Source organism: Gouania willdenowi, chromosome 10 (genome assembly GCF_900634775.1).
Source record: "Gouania willdenowi chromosome 10, fGouWil2.1, whole genome shotgun sequence".
In the NCBI taxonomy this organism is placed as follows: domain Eukaryota; kingdom Metazoa; phylum Chordata; class Actinopteri; order Blenniiformes; family Gobiesocidae; genus Gouania; species Gouania willdenowi.
The window spans coordinates 20,207,860-20,234,702 of record NC_041053.1 but is presented as its reverse complement, the minus strand read 5'-3'; the positions used below and the strand labels follow the sequence as shown (position 1 = coordinate 20,234,702).

The 26,843-nt window shown below is 39.6% G+C and overlaps 1 protein-coding gene across 2 annotated transcripts in view; it reads right to left on the bottom strand.

Annotated features, from left to right (window-relative positions):
* Positions 1-23,257, bottom strand: part of nexmifb (neurite extension and migration factor b) — a 76,698-nt gene extending 53,441 nt beyond the window's left edge. For both annotated transcript variants that reach the window (XM_028459457.1, XM_028459458.1), the window contains exon 1: positions 22,779-23,257. The gene's annotated coding sequence lies outside the window, so the exon portion shown is untranslated. The remainder of the gene's footprint in view (positions 1-22,778) is intronic.
* Positions 23,258-26,843: the final 3,586 nt, after the last annotated feature.

The following is a 26,843-nucleotide window of genomic DNA, read 5'->3' as shown; positions in this document are numbered from 1 at the left end:
CCTTTCATCAGTAGTTTTGTTTTTCAAATGAAAGTAAAAACCACATCACAAAAACCATTCCATTACTCTCATAGTGAAGACTTCCCTTTGTTCTCAGAGCCACAAATTATTTTCCCATTGCTTTAGAAGGCGATTCCTTTACTTGGCATCAAAACCAGGGGACGGGGCTGCAGGGAGGGAAGAGGAGGGGAGCGGAGGACGGAGGGAGAAGAAAGGAGATGAACATGGGAAAAAAGGGGAGAATTGAGGAATTGGAAGATGGAAGGCAGAGGTGGGAAAAGCCAGGGAGACAAAACGGGTGAACGCAGGAAAGCATCAGCCTAAGAAAGACTGTATGATGTGTATTTGGGTGCTAATGAGGAAAACACAAGATAAAAAAAAACACCACCGCTCTCGACTTCAGACCATCCAAAGACTCAAATCACAGCATGCACGCACCGTATCACGCTGCTAATGCTTTGATATTTGTTTTCCCTTTTAAAATCATTGGTGTTATTAGTTTCTAAAACCAGGCTTAGAGTCTTATTGATAGCAAGCACAGATGATGATAAAAATGTCCCCTGAATCCCTGATGACGGACGATAATCTTATTGCTGGCGAAGCTGCAGGCGGAAGGGCTGGTGTTTTCTGTGCAGCGGCTTTGGCCTCTGTGATTGGAGGAGGTCTGATAAACAGAAGCCCTGCGTTTATTCAGGCAGTGTGTGGAATCAGTGAGAGCAGCAAAAGGAGCACAGAGTCACAGCTTTAATGTGTCTCTCTGTGTTTGAGTGAGTGGAGGATTTCCTCTGATGTGCCACAGCTGAAATTGGCAGGCAATCAGTCACAACCCTGTACCACAATGTACAGCATTTCTAAGCAGCATAAAGAGATATGACAGCCAAGAAGGCAGAGAGACAGATTGGAAGAGAGAGAGAGAGAGAATGGAGAGAGATTGAGAAAAAGTGGGAAAACAGAGAGTGAGAGAAGTGCCATTTTTAGACACCTGGTGTGTAACTCTAAATGTTTCCCCTACAACTGGGTCATAGCGCCACATTAATGAACACTCAGAGAGCAGCTCCTCATCATATGACACCTTTAGATTCAACAGTGGGTGTAGCAGGTTAAATTACTCATTGCAACAACAGAATCAGCTCAGTATGGGTGGTTAGACGTGTCCACGTGTGTTTAATCTAAAGTAAAACTTGGGGAGATGTTTAATTTGAATATACTTGAGAACAAAAGGCCATTCTGCTTCCTTGTTTGCAATCAGGCCTATTGATTAGTGCTTGTGTGAGTCTGAGAGGAGCTGGGAGCCAGTGGCTGCGTGCATATGCACGGAGGTATTAGCAGCGCTTATTCTCCAGGCCTGTGGGACAATAGCGCCTGAGAGCAAGGTGATTAAAAGGCCCGGGCTATTGAGCTTCTCCAATCGATGCTCCTCCTGTGCTGCTGGATACTTCCTAAACAACATCCACATGTATGCTAACATGTTTTCACCTCCACCAATCCTCAAGCCAGCTTCATTAAGTGTTGGAGCAAAGGGAGCTTAATCCCCATTGGTCGGCCGTGTGGAGCACTTGATCACCCTGCATCGCAAAAGGTTTGGCATTCTTATCATGTCCAATAGCCAATTAAACAAATCTAATATTGGCTAAAAGGAGGGGATGCCAGATAAAAGTAGGAGATTTTCATTTAAATGGAGAAGGTTAATGAGTTATTTGTATGGTTGACGTAGCCCGATGGTTTAAAAGGTTAGGCGCATCTACAGTGCTGCCCTTTGGACTGATCTCTTCTGTTTCATGCTCCTCCAAGCAGTGGTAATGAGAGGTCACTGTGCACCAAAAGAGCCATAGGGGCCGGCAGCCCCGGCAACACAGCCCTACAGCCACTGACACAACACTATTTCCTACCAAATAAACAGAGAGCAGGTCACTTTGGCTCTCTGTCTTTGTCTCCCTCGTTTTCAATATCCTGACTATTGGTTTGTTCTCAACTTGCTGTGACCAGCAAACACTGCCATCTCCTCTTTTTCGGACATCCGTTCTCATATTTTTAATAACTGCAGAGTCCTATTTTTGATTTCTAATGGTACTGCTAAAAGTAGCTGTTTTCTCCCAATCAGATGTCCTTTATTTTTTTGGCAAATTAATTGTAAGAATTAAAGATAACTCCCTGTTAGCATGGTTATATTATATATTCTGTCTGTGCTGGACACCAAAATGAAACCGGTGGGTTAAAAGCATCGAACAAACCATTTTGGCTTGATTGACAAGAGGCCTGTGGGTTCAAATAGTTGTAGATACAGAAAAGCCCATATCACAAGTGACCAGGCAGCCTGGGGTGTTGTTGTCAGCTCTGCCAGTGTGAGCGGACAGAGGCGATGGGCCCTGCTTAAGACAGAGTATTGGACAAACACAAACAAACGAGGCAGCGGCCACTGTGACTCAGTGCTCTAATGAACCAGAGTATTGACTTGCAGGCTTTCTCTTTCTGCCTCCACGTCTTTCCCTCACTCATACAGACACTCACACATACTCTGCCCCCACCCTCTCTGTCTGCCATGTTTGTATGGATCCCAGCTGCCACTCGGAATACCAATTACTGTAGGTCCAGGAGTGGGGGAAGGAGTGGGAGAGGGTGAGAAAAGGAAACATTGGGAAAAAGAAGGAGGATATAGAGAAAAGTAATGGAAAAGAAAATGAGAGAGCTGGGTGGGACATGACTGAGTCAGCGGCAGGTGATGCAGCGTGCTTGTCCTCATTTGGTCGCCAGGATAAGAAGCACCACAGTATATGTGATGGTGAGGCAGAGGAAAAGGAGGGCAATAGGGAGGCTTTATTATTGATGCTCATGGGGCAACATTTGAGGAGAAAATATCAGAGCAAGTTTCTTACATCTTTGATACCTTCATGGCTGCCACACAGGAAAAGAGAATCAAAGGAGTCCTTTAGTTGTCTCACAAATAGGTGGAAAACCCAGGAAGAGACGCACAAAGGGCGAGGAGATATGCAGGATGCTGACGTCCACTGCTTCTTTATTTGAAAACTGGACCGTGACCAGAGTGAGCTTACAGGTCAAGTGACACTATCCTCTTTCTCCTCGATTCTCCCACTACCACAATTCTCATGACAACTATAATGAACATGCTCACGTTCTGCACGATACCACTAATTTGAAAAATTTCCAGCACAAAGACATAATTAGACAAACTAATTAGACGAAGACTTTGCTGCACAGAGATCCTCCACAGTTCAACTCATCCGCCTACCTGCATATGACTAAAATAGGAAGCAGCCGTCAAGCCCATGCGTGCTTATTCCCTTCAGTTAGTGCAGTGAGATGTTTGTGAGATGGCGCATGAGGGAGAATAAATAACATGATCTCTCAGAAAGGAGACACAGCTTTTGTTGTGGCTTTAGTGTCACAAAGGACTAACAGGTTCCAGGCAGTCACCCACTGGCTTCCTATTTTTGTCTGAAGAAGCAACAGTGTCTACAGCATGTTGTTCAGAATAGGCCCACACATATAAGATCCACAGTGTAAGACTTATTATCAAACCACAGACAGCGAGAGAAAGAGAGAGACATAAAAAAAAAAAAAAAAAAAAGGTGCCGTGAACACTTAACAATACCGATTTCTGGGCATGGTGTTCACAGTGAGCTATAGGTGAAGTGGTGGGCTTTCTAATGAAGAATATGATAAGAGTACTTGGAGAGAGTTGGAGAGGTGAGGGAGCTGGAATAGTAATAGATTTTTTAAAAGTGATGGGAAAACGCACAGGTCTCAGGAGGGAGCAGGAAGCCGCCTCAATGGAGACAGCAGCCCCAGCTGCATCCAAGAATAATGGAATTAATTCTTAGTCTCACTTAAACACATTTCATAATGAGAACTTAATTTAACATTTTCCTGAAACCCCAAGAGACAAAGTCAAAGTGTAAATTGTTACCAATTCTGTGCTTTTTTTTATAGCTACAATGGAGTTTTTGTCCTCAGGATATGTGTGCCTCACATGTAGGCACCAGATTCATTGTTATCCAAATACTGTACACTTGTTATCATTGTATAAAAAATAAGAGATTAATTTAATGATTAATAAAACACCATTAATAATTCTGATAAATCAAGAGCATCTCATGCACGCACAAAACAAACTCCAATACTCACAATAGGAAACTCCTGAGGATAAAAACAAACAAACAAACTCAAAACCATTTGCACTATTAGACTAAACGCTTACAAAAACTGCCCCTGCGATCACTAGGAAGTTTAAAGTTAGTAAAACCACAAGACGACAAACAAACATTGTGGTCAATTTCTATCAGGTCAGTGGTACCACAGGCTTAGCATAACCTCTGGATACCACAGCTGGCACCTAAACACATGTGCATATTCACATTACAACCAAAGCTTGTGCTACACACACTGTACACGATGCACACAGCTACAATCCCTCAGTCTTTGATAGCAGGTTTTCAACCCATTAGATGATATGGCTATAAAGTATGCATGCACAGTGAACACCAGCGGGTTTTCTCCCAGTGGAATAACATGCATAAATAAACCATTGACAAAAACCTAAATAGTGCACACAAGATGCAAAAAGGTGTACTGATGCATGTATATACACCTCGGAGACAGATCCCTGTAGGAACTGGTTGCATACATCATTTGGAGATAAAAGGTAAATGCAGTACTATGTTATAAGAGGGTTTTTTTTTTGCAATTGTTGAATCCCAAAATGCTTTAAGTTGTGCAGCCTTCTCAGGTGAATTCCATGAGAAATGCTGCATTATGCCATTATCATAGCTTATTGAATTTTTGAATATTTATCTTTAACTTTGTTAAAACATTTTCGAGTTACTGCTGCTCACTACAGCATGCAGAGTTTTCACACCAAATTTGACTGTGGTTCTGTGAAGGGCCCAGCAGTTATTACAGCCCTTATTTAATTAAAAAAAAAAAAAAATTTCAAAATAAATAAATAAATAAATAAATAAAATAAAACACTACAGATTCCTTGCACTTATCATCATGCACCCCATTAAACATACTCACTTAGTGGTATGCATCACTAACAGCACACACGTCATTCACAAAGTTGAATTATTGACACATGAAACATGAATGAATGAAGTCATACAGGTTTGTACTGTAAACAATTGTTCAATGGGTTTGAAGCAGCGGGTCAGAGCTTCACTGGTGCTTAAATGACACTGAAGTCCATTTAAACTAATGATTGACTTTGTGTTACTGCCAGTACTCAAGTAATGAGTCTTGCCACAGTTACACTGCTTTTAAAACACGGTGTGCCATGGAATCAGCCGAGGGCAGTGTTATTTTTGGTCCACTAATGATTAATGTGAATAAATATAGACAAAGACTAAATGCAAACAAAGGCAGGATGACTAAATTGGTTGAAGTAATGAAACTAAAACTTAAATGAAATCCAATGACTAATGTATGTCTAAAACTAAATTCAATACTAATCATAGGATTAAAATTAAGACTAAACGTGCTGTTAAAAGGATTGGCAGGCCAAGTGGTATTATGTTTAGTTTTTAGAAAGCTAGTTAATGCTAAAGAGCACAAAGTCTTTGTACTCTTGGGACCTGCAATAGATCCTATTCACATTGGATGAACGCTGCTGAAAAACCAATATTTCTCAGTAGATGTGCACTACTGGAGTTAAACAGCAACAGCTGCGTCTGATGTAATGATTGACAAAGATCGGGACAGGACACAGTGCAGGGTTCTCAGTCACCAGGAATTTTTCACAGCATAGGGGGATCCCGTGGTGCATGGAAAATGTTTACATTTATAGCTCTCTGCGGGCCATATTTAGTGAAGTAAGGCTAAAGTTAGTATTTTTTTTATCTGCGTTTCAGCCTTACTTTAATAGCCAAAAGTTCAAGATGAATGTAGTTATAGAGTTACTCATGCTTGGTAGTATAGTACTACTGTATAGTAGGGATGGGAATCAAAAACCGGTTCTTTCTGAGAACCAGTTCGCAGTAATCCAATTCCTTGGAATCGTTTGTTTGCTTGCCTGTCAAGTCTGCTTATCGGTTCCTCTTGCGTCGTAAATACGTAACGACGTCACATGTTTTCACGGAGTGCCGCTCCGAGAAACGAACGGAGATTCACAGACACCATAAAATTAAACGGGAACTAGTGGCTCCCTATTTAGGAGTCAGTGATGATTTGTGTAGTTTTTTGGCAGTTTCCGTGTTCAGTGTTCCGGATGGTTTAGACGGTGTTTGAAGCGACAAGGATGGGAGGGGGGCGGGCGGTGCACCTAACCCCATGCCAATTCTGTCCATTTCCACGTTCAACAGTAATTCCGTTTTCAAAGGTCGATTCCTTGATTCTGTTAACGTGGCTTTTATAGGGCCCTACATAGTCCAAAGAGTGAAGAAGTCCAACTATATTGAAGCCTTCCTCCCATCCCTACCAAGGACAGTGCCACCCTCTGTGGTGGATGAAGAGGGACACATTGCCAACGGTATCAGCTTTAGCTGAGAAATTTCTCTGTGTCCAAGCATCCTCGACACCATCTGAAAGGGTGTTCTCCACAGCTGGAGACACCCTAAGTCCAGAACAATCTCATATCCTTCTTGACAAGGAAAACATGCTATTTTTTCTGCCCAAAAATTGTTAATCTACCACATTTAATAAGTGCAGCTGTACTTTTGGCTAATATGTTCTTTTTTACAGAATAATTATTTGTTTTATGTGTAATTAGTTTTGGTTGAAGTTGAAGTTGAAGTTCAAAAGGAGCAAAATAAATATTCTCAAATGTTTGTTGCTAAAGTGTCATATATTGTATATATTATTATCAATCAGAGTCAGAATCAACTTTATTGGCCATGTAGTGTATGTTATACACACGAGGAATTTGACTTGGTGAACTGCACTCTCTCTAACAATGTAAACATTAAATAATAACAATCAACTAGAAAAAAAATACAAACAATAGTTAAAGACTAATACGTGCAAAACTAAATAAAATAATAAAACAAGATAATAATAATAATAATAATAATAATAATAATAATAATAATCTATACCTGCCTTACCCGGTGGATTAAAAGAGATTACAAGAGAGCAGATATCCCTACAGGAAATTAAAGAGACAAAGATAAGATAATAAAAAGTTAAAGCAAACAAATCCATTTGTATTATTTAATTCCCTCATCCAATGAGAATCAATAAGAGAATCGGTAAGGAATCGAATTGATAAGTAGTATAGACCAAAATGGAATAATGGTCTACTGTATAGATAAGAAATAACATTTTATTAAAAAGACTGATTCCAAGATGGGCTTTTCATATTTAAATGAAGTATTATGTGGAACCCGTTGTAATATTGGACAGTTATGGAGACGCCGCTGAAAACGCACTATAGGGGATCAAAATTACAACGTCGGGGCTCTATACGCTCAACAGTGCTGACAAGAACCCTGCAGTGATTGGTCTCAAGTCCAAAAAATTGTATGAAATTCTCCAACCTTGCAAAGATGGTATTGGTTAGATTTTTGGGACACGACACGTTTCCATTTTGACTGAAACGTCATCAAATAAAATGGAACAAGAAAAAAATCACCATGCAGAAAATGATGAAATATTAATTGTAACATCATTACTTACCCTAATTAGCAGGTGCCGACCCAAAGCATCAAAGCAATGTTGACAAGATGAGTCAGCGTGTGTAAAGATTACACTTTGTTAAAATGGAATTAAAATAGATTTCATTTCATTTATAAAGCACCAAATGCAACACAGTTGTTTCATGGCACTTAAATCAAAGCTGAAGAGTTACTTTGTGTTGTTTATGTATTCATCCATTTATTATATATTATATTATTCATTCACTGCTTAAAGATTTACCTTTGTTGTAATGATGAATGAGGCAGCGTTAAATATAGCGTTAGTGCAATTACATAACCAAGAACTTTGCCTCAGTTAAACACTGCAGTCCTAGGAGACCTCCATTTAATTAAATTGTATTTGTACAGCGCTAAATACAACAGAGTCATTTCTTGGCACTTCACATGGCAGAATTTTTTTTTAAGGTAATTAAAAATCGAGTAGGCGATTTGCTACTAAATTTTCTTTACTCTTCATTGTTAGAAGGTCAGGTATCTTCTGATGGTATAGTATCTATCTATCTATCTATACAAGCAAGAAAGTTCTGCATGCGTGTGTGTATGTGTTTGTGGAGCGAACATCTCCCCCACATGATGTCTGTTTGACCTGAAACTTTGTCAACGGCTTCCACGTACCCCAAGTGTGTGCATCCGTTATTTTGTTTTGCAAAACGTTCAAAACGTTCATTTTAATTTTAAGATTACGGCTCCGTCTCGGTTTTGAGCGCGGTACTACCGGTTCCTGTTCACCGGTTCATGACGTGACACTGTGTCGCAGTTTGTTTGGGTTTAAAAGAAAAAGGTCAACAATATAACCGTTTTTGTACTGCTAAAAGTGAATATTTCATGGTTATTTAAAATTATCCCCGTGATCCCAAACTTCCTTTAAATCACATGTCACAGAGTCCACTTCCTCCTCCGTCTCCATGACTGTGCGCAGCTGCTGTGCTCAAAGCATGCACATGTCTCCATCAACACGGCTTTATAAACACCTTGGATATACATGCTGAACGCACACAGAGCCGCTTAGAGAAAGAGTTGCGACACGGAAGAGTACCCGGAAGTTTCAAACAGTTATTGGCGGGCAATGGCAGCGGCTGTGCTCAAAGCAAACAGCGAAACATGCACATTTCTCTGCAAACACGTCATTATAAACGCTGATATTTTCACCAAACCTAATGGATCAACTTGGATGTGCGAAATGAATTTTCCAACTGAGTTTTTTTAGTTTTTCCTTGACGGAGTGTCTAAATACAGGGGATGACATTTATTATCCATTTGCTTAAGTCCAGTGAACATTGGTGCAAACTTTATTCATCAATTTATCATGCGCATGTCCCATAGAATTACACCAAGGAAATCGCACACGCTATTTCACTTTGCACCCGCAGATATACCCCTTTATAACACTACAGATTACAGAGTATGTACACCTCTTTGTACATCCATACTTCGAACACATACTCATTTGGCCATAATTGACAAATCTACTTAAGCCCCCACTATATGAATACATACCTCCAACGGGTACTGTACCAGTTATATATGAAATAAAATCATGTTATTAAAACACAACTCAGCAGCAACAATTCCCTGCAAAGTTTATTGGATCATTTTACTTTTGAACAATAAATACATTTGGGTTAACGCCAACTATCTGACAAGCAAACTTAAGTCTAATAAAAGGGTCAAACAGAATGAAAACCAAATTAAATGTGGAGTGGATTATCTTATAACGCGGTCAAAGTTTTCGCTACTGACCTGACACTTGCCATACGTTGAGAAACTATTGCATTGTTCGGCCTTTGGATGTAATTTCCAGCAGATTTGTAGCAAGGAAAGTGATGCGTCTTCACAGGTTTGCTTACAGTAATAAAATAGGAAAGAAGCCACAAAGTGCCTAGACATAGCTTCCTAAAGACACACCGCTCTATTCTTGCCACTTTTCTCTTGACGCGGCTACGGCAATTAGCCGACCCAGGCTGCTAAAAGAACTGATAGGAGCTGCTGGTTTCAAACGAAGACTAAAACCTAATGCTTCTCAACAGCAATTTCCACACAAGAATCTAAAGTCTACCAGGAAGTCTGTAAAATGCCAGGATGATGGGAAAGCTACTGTTATGGACAGCAAGCTGCAGCACCTAAGATATGATGGACATTTATCTAAAACCAGAAAGGAGGACATGTATCAGAATTCCACAAAGCCAGAATAAATAAATACATTTCTTAGAGCAAACCCATGACATATTAATGCTACTTTTTCAGGGTAGTATTAAGTTACATATTGTAAAATAATCTCATTCCCCAAATTCTTATCAATCGTTTCAGTATTTAATGAAAAACTGTTGATTTCAGCACTAATTGACTCAAACCAACAGTTGTTATCAGGCAGAGAACCCTCAAAGGTAACATCTTCATACATTGGCTCGTCTGCATTAAACTAATATCATTTTACTGATCTTAGCTCAGGTATGTAGCCTATTTAAAACCTATTTAACAAGTACATGAATGAGCAGCTTCTGCTTATTTACTTTTTCTATTCAGGAATGTGTCAGTGTTGCATCTTACCCAAGAAGCCAGCCAGTTGTCAGATAGAGCTAATTCCACCCATAAAGTGTCAAAAATAGACCAAGATACAGGCTATTCCACCTTTTTCTGACACTAAACCAAATCTGGCAACGCAGCCTCTGTTGCCTTTCCTATATCTGCTTCACTGTTTTGTCACTTTTCTTCCTTCAATGTACTCTTTATTTCATCCTTAAAGGAGAATTAAGACACATTTGTTTATCATTTACTGATTACTGACTATTATTAAGGAATATGTATGTTTACCTTACATATGATTAGATTAAATAGCAATGAGTGCTTGGATAAAACACAAGGACAAATGAGCGTCTGGTATAAGGCTGGGGCGAAAGATGCAGAAAATGTACCTATTAGGTCACTTTAATACCAGGCTTGTGCACAGTGGTATAGAAAATAAACTGATGCAGAGTCAGATGGATAAAGACAATAGTCGCACTCCGTTTTGCTTCATGACATCCCTGATCCTTTTTATTCTGATGCAAAGATCTTTCTTATCATCCTTGCAGAAATTGCACTCAGGTTTCAATAGAAAATGCTGAATAGCATGTTTCGCAGAGTCAACAATAACAATGGGAAACTATTTGACTCCACAAGCCAAAATCCACAAAGAAAATCCCATCCTGCCAGCGGTTGGATTACGCAGAGTAAGTATTAAAAGGAAAACATAATTCATTAGGGTTTCAGATATCTGATTTCTTTGGACTTCAGTACACACTCTGTGATCAACACATCATAACTAAACAGCGTACGTAATGAACATGGTAATATAACGTTGTTGAACTTACACTTTACTTTTTTAATAGCGTGATTTTGAAGGCTGAAACGGACCAGATGGGACACCTTAAAGCAATACTTAACCAATCATATGAATGCACTTTGGATGACAAATGAAAATGTGTTACTAATTTGTGTAAGAAATGTCTTCAGGAGTCACTAATGTCAACTTTTAGCCTCAAACACATGCAATATTCTTCATAAGTGGGCATCGCTATTTTGAAGATTCCAGCCAATCAGCATTCAGACATTGCGTCATATTCATATTTCTGTTCCCATAGATAGTCTGTGGTGAAACTGTATCTAATTTTGCCATTTCTTCAATATTATGACATTAATTCTAAATAAAACTAGGGTTGGGAACCACTGGGTACCTCACGATACGATACGATATACGATACAAGGCTCAGGATAACGATTATCTCACTATATGACGATACTGCGATTATTGATATATTGGTCAGAAATCAATCTACGATAATCTATGACATAACAAGAAAAAAAAAAGATTAAGTGGAAAAAATAAAAATTTTATTTAATATCTCTGAAAGACAATAAATTGACACTATTTTAGTGCAACATTTCTATAAATAAGTGTGTATCTCCAATAGGGCTTTGTGTAAACAAAAAATAGGGTCTTTCTTACCAGTGACACCATTATAGTGCAATATTCCAGTAAACAATATATTGGTTACTTCAAAAAACAGTGACAAAATGTATGTGAAGACGTACCTGCACATTTTAGTGAAAAAGCAGAAAAGGTTTACTTAGCGGGAGCATATCGATAATCGATCGTGCGGAAAAATATCGCAATATTTCAAATATCGAGATATCGTCACACTCCTAATTAAAACAGGAACAGGTAGAAGAATTTCGAAACAAAAAATCTGACTTTAAAAATGGTAATGCTACAGTATTTGGATGCCACCATCATCCATTGTACTACAGATGCACACATGCCTTTCAGCTAATATGTGTATACACCTTGAAACAGTTAAGTCTACACTACCATTGAAACCATTGGATGCCTTTAACCACATAAAACCAGTTGAAGTTACATGAACATTGCACTTTGGTCAAACATGTCGACCTCAAGTGTGCGTTTAAAGAGTTTTTCATTTCATATGCTTCTAAACGACCTCTCATTCTTACAGTAAAGGTTAGAAAGGATAGTCTTTCAGTTTAGCTGTTTTTGTCATTTTATTTGAGTATCCCATTTTACAGTTATTGCACGTTTCAAACTCAAGGCCCATGGGCCAAATCCAGCCCTTCAGAGCATTCAATTTGGCCCACAGGGGAAAGCAAAAAAAGACAGAAAACGTCAATCATTGTGCAAATGACCACATACAGTAATTCTGTTGTAGATATCTCATCCTCCTTAAATACACAAACTCCATGAAACTCCAGAATATTTCCAGGCCTCACAATTTTGTCAAAGCTTTTATCACATGATGGCAGTTATTTTTAATTTCAAATTTTTCCAAAATCCTGCAATTTTCCTCAAATTATTTCACAAAATTTCACCAAATTAAACAATAAATTGGTCACAGGGACTGATAGCTATCATTTGTTGCCAGGATATTGTAGCTGCCTTACATTCTTTACATGTTATTTATATATGAAAATGCAAGCTAGTGCACATTAATGTTGAAATAACTCGTTTTTCCACCTAAAATCTGTGGTCCACTTGAGATCAGGTCTGTATTTGGCCCCTGAACTAAAATGAGTTTAACACCCCTGAGCTATTGAAAGACACGTTACCATTAAACTTTACAACAAGTGATTTTAATCATTCTCAGACAGAACATCCATCCAAATAAATCCACATTCAAGCCAAACATGAACCCGTGTGTCACAGGTCTGAAAGTCCTTTCAATTAAAATCAAAATACCCACAAGATTAAAAAGAATGCAGTGACTGTGATGAATTTGCTTCTTTATCAGAGGTGGTTAAACTGAAGCCCCTCTGTGATGTATGTGGGCAGCATTCTGACACAGTTGCTGAATGATGACGAGGGAATATGTGCTCGTGAGGCACTGAGAGATAGTGTGTTGAAATATACTGTACGTATTTGTGCATGACAAACCTTCAAAACATCACTGGATGTCGCTGTCGGGGTGAGCCCAGAATAAACGTGAAGGTGACATCCATGTCCTTAATGTCTCTTTATGCTACAATTAGCTAGTTCTTAATGACAGCGATGAACTGGCTCACTGTCATAATGTAAAATAGACTATTTACTGTGTGCGTGTGTGTGTTCATTGTGAGAACTCACAGGAGCCACAAGGCTGAGAAAAACCCAATAGCTGCTCAAGCACGGTTAAGAAAACACACAGAGAAACGTGTGTGTACACATCTGTACATCCAGGAAGTCAGAATTGCAGTACACACTTCATGTACTCTCCTGTGATGCATCTCAAATGAGAAGTTCTAATTATTATTTCCATTGTGCCCCACACTCCCGTGACAAGGACCACTAGCTGTGAATGATTATAATTATTACTGGTAGTAGAATGGCAGTCATGCTGTTGTATCATCACGCAGATCATCCAACAGATCAGGGTCAGATCCAACTTGAAATTCATGTATGCAATTCAATTCACATTTTATGTGTTAAGATATTCAAAAACATTTCTCATTTGACTTCTGCACAGATGTGTCATGCATGCATTATGTTTCGCCTCTGGCGCGCTATTGTAAATGGGAAGCATTCCTCAACGGTTGTATTATTTTTTTTTTGTTTTGTCATCCTGTACTGCCATCTCCATCAAATACAAGTAAAGATCAAATTGTCCTTCCATTAAGTTGTGACTCATTCCTGATTGGGGCAGTAATGACGCAGCGTCCAGCCTTAGCACAAATAAAGAAAAATTAATTACAACAACTCTCAAATGATGAGCAATGCTTCAAACCCCTCAGCTTGTATATGCTTTGAAAAGATTTACAGCCAAATATAGCCTGTCTCTTATTTGTACATAAATTCACAAAATAGTTTAGACTGGCAAACAAGCCTGTCTTGAATGGATGGTAATTATGTACAGCAGCAAATAAAGTGTGGTTTTCATTCTGGTGGCTTGTTAAGTGGTGAACAGACAAAACAGCATTTAGAAAATGAAAGGTGGAGGGAAACATCCAGGGCACAGCAAGCCTTTCTCCTATTAGAACCCACGCTGACGATGGTTTGTTTGTTCACACTGGCTGTACTGGAAAGACGCACTGTGAACCCCTACCGACAACAGTAACTATGTCTATCTCTATTTTTTCCGTACTGCTACTCCCTCTGTCCGTCCAGTCCATCTTCTCATCTTCCCACCATGCCTCTCCTGTACAGCTTTCCCTCCCTCACTGTGCTTTCTCCATCGTGTTTTTCTTCCTTTCTCTTCATCAACCCCTTTATTTCATCTCACCTCCTCCCCCTCCGTTCAACACAGCATATCAAAAATAAGGCTAATGAAGGTGCCTCATTATTCCTGTGGTAGGGACCACGACATGTCCACCGTAACATGACTACGGTGCTTCCATGAATCCAACATGAGGGAACAAAGTTCAAATTAGAAAAAAAAAAAAAAGGGGAATCTATTAGTGTTATTACACAACAAAAATCCAGAGCTGTTTGTGTCACTGTGTGTCATCACAAAAGGAACAATGCATAAGGAACACTGTGTGAAACCAACTCAAATCCAGCACCGTCATGTAGCGTTCTCCCTCCCCGAGTCACGTTGTGGTTATTGTGCTTTCACACCATTCATGTCAGTGCACATGTGTCCACGACACTGAATCTCCACCTTTTCCGACCAGCGTCAAGTCTCGCTGAGTGTTTCACGAATCCCACGAGCTGATGTAAAAGGAGACTCGGGAGTGGGGAAATTTCACATTATCTAGCCATCTGCAATATAAGGGTCTGACGTGAACGCAGGAAATGAGCTATGAACGTCAAGCCTGCACGCTCATGGTCCCAGTGGCCACCAGCCTACATATTGAGATCAAGTAGGCACGGCAGAAAGTGCTTTAATAGACCCCAGTTTAATTGGACTTTTATTTGGTAATAGCTGAAATCCTGATATATTGCTTTAATTATCCTAGCAGAACTAATTCATAACGACACTGAAATTTGTGGATAGATTTGGCTTTCCATCAGCATTCTTTCCCTCCTTTTAAACCTCAGAGTGCCCTTACTTCTACCTGCCATGGGAGTCCCTCTAACGGAGGTTGGACCCCTCAGTGTATACTGTAGCCAGCCAGCTGTCAGGAATGAATCTACAGTGTGAGAGGAGGAGAGTGCCAGGGCCATTTTTCTATTCTTTTCTAAAACACTGAGGCCCACCCACATCCTGCATCATGAGCATGTCTGTGTTTCCCTCCCGGCCCGCAGAGTGCACAGCAGTCCTCGTCGGTTGGCTTGCTGCTGCTATGGAAGTGAAAAGGCGGAGACACAGCTAACGGGCTCACATTTACATTACAGCCCAATCACACATCAACCGCTCTGCCGATGTCGACGAGCAGCCAATCGAAGAGAGAGCTCCTTTAATGTCTTTCTGATTGGGTTGTTTTTAATTGATTATACAAGACTGCACTGTAGCAGTTTAGCCTCAGCGGCTCACACCTCTTACTGGCACACCAGTGGAAAAAAAGCCTTCTCTGCTGGACTGAACAGCCAGTCACTGACCTTTGTTTTAGGATTTCAGTGTACTTGGAAAAATCCAATTATTTTGTTCTTTTTCTTTACACGGTTAGATTATCGTGTTCTATTTTCATATTAGACATTTTTTATTCAATAACATTTCAGCCTTCACGTGTTCACAGGGTCAAGGATGCTGAATCTGAATTGGAAAAATGGCAAAAAATAAAAATAAAAAAAATTTGTGTTTTTTTTGTTGGCTCACCTGGGCCCTTAAACAGTCTCACACCAACTTCAGAGTATTTGTGCTTTAATTAAATGTTCAGAGAGCTACCAGTCAACGCTAGAATACCACACATGCAACAATTTGTATTGATTGATTACCAGGTGAAATTCAGGCAAACTGCGATGGCTGATCAATATGAAGAACGTTTCACGCTTCTTGCAAAAACATGACTGGAAGCTTACGTTTATTATAAAGTGTTTGACTATTCTAAAGAAAGAAAGAATGATTGATTATCAGTGTTCTGGGATTTTGTGTAATAAATGCACATTTATTTACATTTTTCAGTAATATGTCGAGACATTAGGGCTGGGCGATATGGACCACAACTTATATCTCAATATTTTTTCTCAAAATGGTGATATAAATCTCAATGTTTTTAACTCAATAAAGTCTTAATAGAAAGATAATTCAGGGTTAAATTTGTAGATGCAAGACGCAATACAGGCACATTTATTAACAAAGTGCTGCACAATATATGCTACTTTTTAGCTAATATAAATATTTTTGTAAAGTACCAGTCTGGTTTTAGAGTGAACAACAGCACAGAGACTACCCTCCTCAAGATTTGAGGACTTGAAAAAGCTAACAGTGTTGGTTCTACTGGACCTCAGTACCGCTTTTGATACCATAGACCACACCATTCTTTTAAGCGGACTAAAGCACCTAGTGGGCCCCTCAAAGGTCCATAAAATGACCTCAGAGATCAATTTTAGGCCCTGTTTTATTTCATCTGTATATGCTCCCTCTTGGTGATGTCATCAGGAGGCACGGAGGGAACTTCCACACTTACGCTGACGATACACAGCTGTATATCTCCGTGTCGCCTGATGACACCAGTACAATGGATGCTCCGTTTAACTGTATTTTAGATATCAAATCATGGATGGCAGTAAACTTTCTCCAGCTCAATCAGGACAAAACTCAAGTTTTTGTTCTCTGTTCTGAGACCCAGAGAGAGAAACTTTTATCTAAACTTCAAACAGCATTTTTGATTCCCTCTGAACAAGTGAAAAACGTGTCCCCATATTCACAAAGCGAACATTCCTAGCAAGGAATCTTAGCTTTAAAGTGATTCAGGAAGTTTCTGAGAGCAACTCTGAGCAAGGAGTAGATTTAGTGAATGGTGAAGCAGACACAGCTGTCAGTGATTACTGTGATTGCTGGTCCTGCTAATCAATGCATCATTCCCTGTCCTGTGGCACAAGATATGAGTGTGAAGCACTGTTACCTGCTGCAATCAAGGCGAGGGCAGAGATTACAGCACACAGAGAAGGGAGCAAACAAATATCACGCAGCAATACAAGGCAGCTATTACGTTACTGTGTGAGAAAAGTCCGATACTGATTCGTTTTATTGCCAGTTAGAGTTTAAAACAATACAACTTGGTGGATGGAGTGAAAGAACTAATAATAATAATAATAATAATAATAAATATAAGCCGGTAGCTTCTTTTTAAATCACTGTCGTTAAACACAGAGAATATCTTGCTGTCCTCTCTGTTTCTGTCTGTTTAAGACACTTTTAGGCTTCTTAAAAGTCCTCCTCACTACTCCTAACATTTTTTCACCTTAGAAGCTCTTTCAGGGCCTAAGATGGTTTGTGAATTACTTTTATCCTGACAAGGAAAAATTGTAAAAAAAAATCTTAAAATTTGAGGAATTCGAAGATTTTTCCAAGAGCGACATCACTAAGAGCTACTTTTAGCCATAGGATGTGTTTATCACTTGAAGAACATAGCCAGAGTCCGCCCCATTCTCTCTAAGCCCAACACAGTGACGGTAATGCATGCTTTTCTTGCTAGTCAAATTGACTACTGTAATGCCCTGCTTTCTGGTCTTCCCAAAAAGAGTATTTCAAGTTTACAATTATTACAAAGTTTAGCAGCATGTGTCCTGACAAAGACCAGGAGGCAGAAACACATTAAACCCTTTTTAAAATCGCTGCATTGGCTCCCTATGTGTTTAAGGATCGATTTTAAAGTTATCTCACTGATTTTTGAGTGTCTTAGTGGTCTTGGGCTTCTTACCATTCTGAACTACTTCTACCCTATGAACCTTCCAAGGCTCTGAGGTCCTCCGGCGCTGGCCTTTTAATAATCCCAAAAGTCAGGACACGCACACACGATGAGGCGTCGTTCCAGTTTTACGACCCCCATCTGTGGAACAGTCTGCCGGAGCACCTCAGGGCTGAAGAAAGTTCATGTTTTTAAGAAAAGGCTCAAGACCCACGTTTTCAAATGAGCTTTTAAATAATTATTATTTTAGGATTGTTATCTTTCATGTTTTTGTTGCTATCTTTTATGCTGTTTTTATAGTTTTATGATTGTTCTTTTATGTGATTTTTATAGTTTTTAGGATTACTATCCCAGTGTTTCCTCGGGGGGGGGGGTCCTCTGCACTAGGAGCTGTGATGGGCCATGGCTACAGTGGTGCTGTCTGTCTCGTGGCCCTCAGTGATGGTGAATAGCTTCTGCTGTTTGGCTGGACTGGGGGCTCTGTCTCAGCACCTTGTACCCATGGTCTGTGTGCTGCTCCTGGTGCAGACGGCTCCTTGTGATGTCTCCTTACCTTGAGCCTCTGTAACCAGCCATGTGCCACTGTCCTTATTCTGTCCTTATTTTAACATGTGCATCTGTGTGTGGTAGACAGCTTTTGTGTGGGGTGGGTACATTTTTAACTACGTAAAAGCAGTTTGAGCTGCATTTTCTATGTATTAAAAGTGCTTTTTTTATAAATAAAGATTGATTGATTGATTGATTTTGAAGTTTTGAAGTGTGGCTTGTACAGGGGATGGTCTGGGTTAGGATGCACTCATTAATCCATCTAACTGTGCTTTTATTATTCTAGAAGTATCAAAAGCAGCAACTCTTAAAACGAGTATTTAACTACAAAATAAGCAATAAAATGAAATATATTCTAATTGGCGATATTGAAATTTTCTATATTGCCAAAATAGAAATCTCGATATATCTTGAATCTCGTTATATTGCCCAGGCCTACGAGACGTGCTTTTATAACGTGGGTCACACAGCTACAGTATGTCAATGATGGTAATTGAGTTTGTTACTTTAAAAAAGAAATGCATTCTTACGTAACAACAAACTGCACTGCACTTCTGCATTATAGCCGATTAATTGAGACGATTTTAGCTGTCACAGATTCATCAACCTCGATCATTAGCCCGGCCAAGATTAATTGCTTGGCCCCTAATATGTAACTGATGTAATAACTTTGTTGCTGCGTGGAGAATTGTGCTGTGCTTTCTGCTTTATAAGATGACACTTTTGAATCGGCGATAATGATTACAAAATTACAACACTGGGAAAAATGCACTACACAAACTACATGTGCAATCCACTATATGTGCCATATCTATTTATCTAAACAGTTTTACATTTTCATATTGCATGTTATGGCGGTAATGTACATAGTATAGTGTGCTGAGTATTATAGTATTATATATTTATATTCATTTTTCCATTATTTTATTTAAGCGTGCACTTTAATTTTGTTGTATATGTTGTACAATAACAATAAAAAGCTTCTATTCTAGTGCATTGTTTACATTTTGCCTTTTTTGATTTATTCATTTTTATTTTGAGCAACTTTATCTTTTATTTTATTTTTTTACATTGTATTTCAGAAATACGGTGTGTACAAGTTTGCCTTCTTATTTATCAGTGGAGTTACTAATTAAAGGTAATTATTTTTTTAATTTAGTAGTGTTTTGCTTCTCTGTCTTGAATCATTATCTGGGTATTATTAGAATTTGTGTTCATGTACAGTATATATATATCTCCTGTGTTTATCAAGGTTTTTATTTCATACATCAGCTGATATATCTGTTATCAGCATACGGCTTTTACCCCCAATATTGGTATTAATATCAGTTTTAAATATCCCATATCAATCGGGCTCTATTAAGCATAATATTAATAATTTCTCAATAGATGTGGTGATTTATAATAGTACTGTATGGATGCATGTAAGTTTGTTTACACAGATAAACATGAGCATTGCCAATAGCATGTGAGTAAAATAGTGTCTCCCTGATCCCTGGTGACTGGTGGGGGGTGGCAGAGCAAGCAGCAAAGAGCTCAGTAGCGCCTCAGTCTCTAAGGACACAATGCAGCTCTCTGCTCGCGGCCACGAAAAGCAATCAGAGCCCAGCCTTCTCTCCTGGACTTATCTCTGCCTTTAATTACAGAACTCAGCAGCAGCAGTGCAGAGAGAGAGAGCGAATGAGACACTGGCTCTTCCACTGCCAGCGTGTCAGAGCCCAAACCTGAGGCTGAGGTCGACACAGTGGGCTGCAGCAAACATGGCCTGACACAAACTCAGCTGCCTTTAATGTGCAGTCAGTCCTTAAGGGCTCACATACATTAGGACAGAGCAAAGCTGCTTCATTGCCCTATAAAGTGCACCACCCCAGCATGGCTTCCCATAGAAACAAATCTCACTTGTTGTCCACAGTCATTCATAAAAGCCCACGTGTAGCACAACTGATTTTAGGCCTTTTTTTTTTTAAACACAGACTGTTAAACCAACAAAAGATAAGGTCCACCTAGATTTTGGAAAAACACCTGTCCAAGACGTTCCCAAATTGGAATTTTAACTGTGTTTGAACCCTTTGGTGCATGTGCATGGAGATGGTCTCTTTTCAAAGATAGTGCAACTGAGTTATTGTAGTATGAACATCATGAGGGTACAAATGTTTCCATCCTCGTCTGGTTTATTTTATCATAAACAGTTCTAATTGAGTTATGTGTATTGGTTTGAAAACAAGATGAGAGTACAGAATTAGGTGCTACCTACATACAATGGGCGAGTAGGTCATCCAATAACCAAAGGGTTGGAGGCTCTGTCCAAGTTATTGTCATTTTGTCCTTGAGCAAGGCACTTTACTTACAAAGCCTAGTATGAATATGGTGTGTGAATGAGTGTTGGTGGTGGACGGAGAGACAGATGGCGCACTATGGCAGCCTCGTTTCTGTCAGTCTGCCCCAGGGCAGCCGTGGCTACAATAGTAGCTTACCACCACCGTGTGTGCAGTGAAAGAATAATGCACATCAATGTAAAGCGCTTTGAGTGTCTCTGAAAAAGCGCAATATAAAATCCAATGCAGTATTATTATTATTATTATTATTATTCAAAAAGCACATGTTCTAAATGGGTGTCCTCACATACGCAGAATGTGTCCACGATCAATAGGATGTACTCATTTTCTCTAGTTGAGACTCTCTTTTTTGTAAAAATCTCAAACCACGAGCTTGACGCTGAATCAGAGGCAAAGCTACAGAGCACACATGGGCAGGGGGAGATAAGACAGTATGTACACAAGCTGCAGGCTTTATTGCTTTAAAATAATGCTCCGATAGCATTTTAAACGCATTGAGAGGAAACTCACCATGCAGCGCTGTCTTTGTAACTGTGGAAAAGAGCTGTGGAGTTGAAATGTGTCACTGGGCTTGATTTCTCACCCAATTTAAAGTGAACAGAGGATGACACTTTAGTGGAAGCAATGAAACTGGCCAGGAGGGGATGTGGGTAGAGACGTATCTCCATAGGAGGCTTGGTGGAACCTTATACAGAACAAAGAAAAACACAGTCCCACAGTGATGGTGATGATCCTCTACTCTCCATACGTCACACTGCCCCAGGTCACACATGATAATGACACTCATATCAACGTGTCAACTCAATTTGGCCTTCTTATAAGCTCACTTTGACTCAATCAATGCATGGCTTTCCATCTACTTTCCATTGCTGCTTCTCAAGCAGTGAAGAGGGTTGGAAAAGGCTATAAGTGGCCTCTGAACTATTGGTTAATAAATATATATATATATATATATATATATATATATATATATATATATATATATATATATGTATATATACTGTATGCTCCTACAAGTGATCAAAAATATGCAGAGAAGCCTTCAGTGTTTGCTCAGATCTCCAAAACCAAAATATTTTAACATCAATCTGACCAGAATTGACCAAGATTTATTTTGAAAATCCCATCATCGTCCAAATTTCAGCTTGCATCAGTGCAAACCAATTAAAATCCAATTCAAAGGAAGCTGCACCGACCTAAACAGGGGCTGTTATCAGGATCCGCAGCTCATTATTTTCCATAGAGAGTTGTCTGGCGGGTAGAGAAAGTGGCTGCCTGGGACACCCAGTAAACATCTGTCATAAAGCATCCTCCAAAGGGAGCACATAGTGGTCTAGTGACCCCCACAGTGCAGGCATGCACACACGCCCTGGTGCACCTGTGTGTGCTCAGCTTATCCTAATGTTTAGGGCCAGTTTTTTAGGGATCCGAGCGTATAAAGCACTTATGAATCATTTATGGGCCATATCAGAGTAGAGGGGCCTTGCTGTAGAATGATATGTTATCCCATTAGGTTTCAATAGCTCCTTCATGAATCATTCATCAGTTTTGACTATATATTACTTGCCTTTATTCATTTTTTATTCCTCTTTTAAGGGGCAGCAGGAAGGTGGACTAAAATGACGTCCACAGGCCACTGTTTGTCTCCAAAATACACACACATACACACACTGACCTCAGTATGCATCAGCACACATGGCATGTGTACGTGCCGTGCTGTTTGTGAGCATTAAAGGGAATAGTTGGAGCTGAGTAGGTGGGGGTATTTTTGCAGGGAGTGGGTGATGAACGCAGGCTGTCCCATGGAGCTGCTTCACTACAACGGCGCGTCTCAGCCTCAGAATAAAAAAACATGTCCGATCACAGGAGGGAGAAAAAAAAATAATCAGCGTGTAGTGTGTAATAAACTGAGATGTCATGTGCATGCCTATTCACACACACAGAGACAGACAGGGACACACACAGTGTTGTAATAACCGTATTTACTGCCTACCTCCGGAGCGTGTGCGCCTGATCTGCGCCTTTTTCCTCCTCCGCCGCAATGGGATCCTCCTTAGCCGCTACCACAGATGCGTCTTTCCCCCGAAATGCAAACACTTCCCCTGCATGTCCACCACCAGCACCCCCACCCCCCCCTGCTGCCACTACAACCAGCACCACCAGCAGCAGCAGCAGCCCGGGCCTCCGGTGATAGCAGGTGGACGCGCCTCTCCTCTCACAGATGGAGACGGTGCGACTCTCCCCTCCGCCGCTCCATTATCATTTGGGTTCAATACTCCAGCACCAAACCAAAACGCGTAGTCCTGTAGAGCGGGTCCAAACGCCGCCTCTCTGGGGGACCGACAGCGGCCGTCGCTGCTCTGACTCCCGGTGCGCAGCACGGCGCCCCTCAGCCTCAGATCAGCCTCTGCTACAAGCCGCTGGATGTTGCCATTGTGAGGGCGTGTCTTTTTTTTTTTCCTCCTTCTTCTTCTTTTTTTTTTTTTTTTTTTTTTTTGCAGCTGGACCTCTCCCCCTCCTCTGCGACGCGCAGTCACGCAGGCGCGCACTTGGTTCTGCTCAGTCCGACCTATAAGCGCGCACACAGGCCGACGCAGGGCCACGCACTGCGCCGACGGACGCGCAGAGCGAATCAGGCAGTAGAGCAGAGCAGCCCACTCCTTCCATCCATCCAGGACCACAGGATCATAGCAGGGCAACTGCAGCCACATCAATAATAAACAGCACTCATACACTAAACATCAACACACTAACTAACTTTTTTTTGTTTGATTGTTCATTTAAAGGGATACCGCGATGTAGGAAAATACTGGCAATAATTTAGAATTATGGATTATTAAATGATCTGTAAAAATACTCAATTGTAATTGAGTATAGCTTGTATGGATACTTGTACTTTTTTGAGTCTATTTATAAATTAGTAATTTTACTTCTTAAGCACGTTTTAAAATAAGTAAAGTAATTTGTTACATTTCTACACCCAAACATTACTGAGTAAATTATTATATTATTGTTATTTAATTAACTACTGAACTGTTTTCAGGTCAGCAGTTTATGATGGCACATATAATCCATATGTTCTAGTCCATACCTGTCAAGTTTTGAATTTGAAAATAAGGGAAACATTCTGGCGCCCACTACGAGCCGTCCCACCCCCTCAACAAAGCTCCAGTATCCCTTATATTTTAAGATAGATGTACAAGAAATCTAAAATACCCACATATCAACCACTTACTAAATGCAATTATGTGATTAGAATCTGGTAGATCGACCTTTATTAACATTAAAATGCTGTGAACATTCCTACTAGGGCTGGGCAATATGGACCAAAACGCATATCTCAATATATTTTCTCAAAATGGTGATATACGATATAAACCTAGATAATTTTAATAAATAAAGTCTGACCAGAAAAACAATTCTGGGTTAAATTTGCTGATGCAAAATGCTACACAGGGACATTTATTAACAAACAGCTGATCAATATGTGACACTCATTAATCCATCTAACTGAGCTTTACATGTTGTTCTGAGATGTAAAAGCAGTGACTCCTAAAACTAGTATTTTGATACATAATAAGCTATAATATATATATATATATATATATATATATATATATATATATATATATATATATATATATATTGATATATGAAATATAGTTTTCTATATCGCCAAAATAGAAGCTCGATACATCTTGAATCTTGATATATTACTCAGCCCTAATTCCTAAATTATAAAACAGCCTAAATTAAAACACAAATGTGTATATGAAGCACATGTGTTTATTTGATATACTCATAGTTTATATACAAGTCAACACATTGCATATTTACTGTTAATTTCACATTGTCTTTAAGTTAGACATTAACATTTTATTTTCATTTTATATTTTCTTATAATTTCTCATGTTCACTCATGTGGTTCTCTGGTATTCACTAATGACTTATTAGACATATTTATTACAGACTTTACGTTCTTTAACACTTTATAAAGCAGTGTATATTTATGGCGCTTGTGATTGCCTGATTTTTCATGGTGACTTATGTGGTTCCTTCCGCTGTGGTAGACGTTAAAATCTCAGTTATTAATCTAACAGAACGTGTAACTGTGTCCCATCTTCTGCTCTGTATGAAGATAAACTCTGTCTCATTTTACAGTTTCTTTTCGCCGGAACATCTTCATTCATCATCTCTCTTTTGAGCTGGTTTGTTGCCGCTGTCGGCACTAATCTCGCGAGAACTGCCACCCAGACCATTTCAGGTGGCAGTTCTCGCGAGGCTAGTGACACCGTTCAGTTTAGTGAGGCATCTTTTAATTATTATTACATTAAAATACAGGATATTTACAGGAAAATAATAATACGGGAAGATGGCGGGAAAGAGGGGTAAAATACGGGAGTTTCCCGGCCAAAACGGGATACTTGACAGGTATGTTCTAGTCATGCCGTTTCTGATCAATGCCCAGCCTCTTTCTTGGGTTTAGCCATACTTTTTAATTGTATATTTTGAATTGAATTCATTGGTGTTATTGTTTTTTTAAAGATTTGTACATATTGACAAACCTTTTTGTTCTATACTGAAGCCTTTGTGGAAAATAAATTAAGTTTCAATTGTGCAAGATTTCATCTCTTTCTTTTTAAGTTTATACATGAGATGTTTACTGTATGCAAGAGAACCGGGGCAAGATTTATAACCAAAAATAAACATGGAACTGCAAATGCGCGACCTGGGGGGGTCATAGGTCAAGTGGGATAAAAACGTAAACAAGCTCGTTCACTCTGTTGATATTTCCAACCTAACAGCGTTTGTAATGTTATTCCAGAGATCTTTAGTGTTTTAAGTGTTCATATTATTAATATTACACATATTCGGACTCGAGGAGGTGACCAGGGTTTTCTGCTGATGCCATTTTCGGCAGATTCGAGCACTTTTGAAAACCGATGGAAGCAGCTCAGCAGCAGTATTGAGGCTAGGGCCCGCCCCTCACTTCCACCCCTGGTGAATGAAAACACAGACTACCTGGGTCTCCAGGGGGTGAATTCAGACTCTACCTGACAATGATGCACATATCCGAGGACTTTCGTTTCCCAAGCTTTTATCTTTTGATTGTTATGTATTTTCTGTATTTACTTAATTGTTGTTGGTTTGTTTTTCTGACTTGTGTAGTTGTTTTAACAACTGTAAAGTGCTTCAGAGTTTTTGAAAAGCACATATAAATAAAATGTATTATTATTATCGGACAGGCTATCTGTACGTAGCCGTACGGACAAACCCTGTGCTATTCATACGTGGCCTATGACATTACTGGCAGTCATGTGACCATTCCGTACATCCAAATCAGAAAAAAAAATTGCCGAACAAGCGATACACGTACAAATTCACGGTGGCAAGAAATTTAAATGCACTTCAGAAGGTTATAGGGATAGGGTTACGGTTAGTTAGTCCGTAACATAGTTTAGGTTTAGGGTTACGGTTAGGGTTAGTTAGTCCGAAACGTAGTTTAGGTTTAGGGTTACGGATAGGATTAGTTAGTCCGTAACGTAGTTTAGGTTTAGGGTTAGTTAGTCCGTAACGTAGTTTAGGTTTCGGGTTACGAATAGGATTAATTAGTCCGTAACGTAGCTTAGGTTTAGGGATAAGGTTAGGGTTAGTTAGTCCGTAACATAGTTTAGGTTTAGGGTTACGGTTAGGATTAGTTAGTCCGTAACGTAGTTTAGGTTTAGGGTTACGGTTAGGGTTAGGGTTAGTTAGTCCGTAACGTAGTTTAGGTTTAGGGTTACGGTTAGGGTTAGTTAGTCCATAACGTAGTTTAGGTTTGGGGTTACGGATAGGATTAATTAGTCCGTAACGTAGTTTAGGGGTAGGGTTACGGTTAGGGTTAGTTAGTCCGTAACATAGTTTAGGGTTAGGGTTACGGGTAGGGTTAGTTAATCCATAACGTAGTTTAGGAATCTACTTATTAATTGCAAACAGAAGTACTAGCCATTGAGGGGCGCTACAGATGAATATCACAACAATTCATAAATACGTAGCATGTCCGTAACGTTGTTTAGGA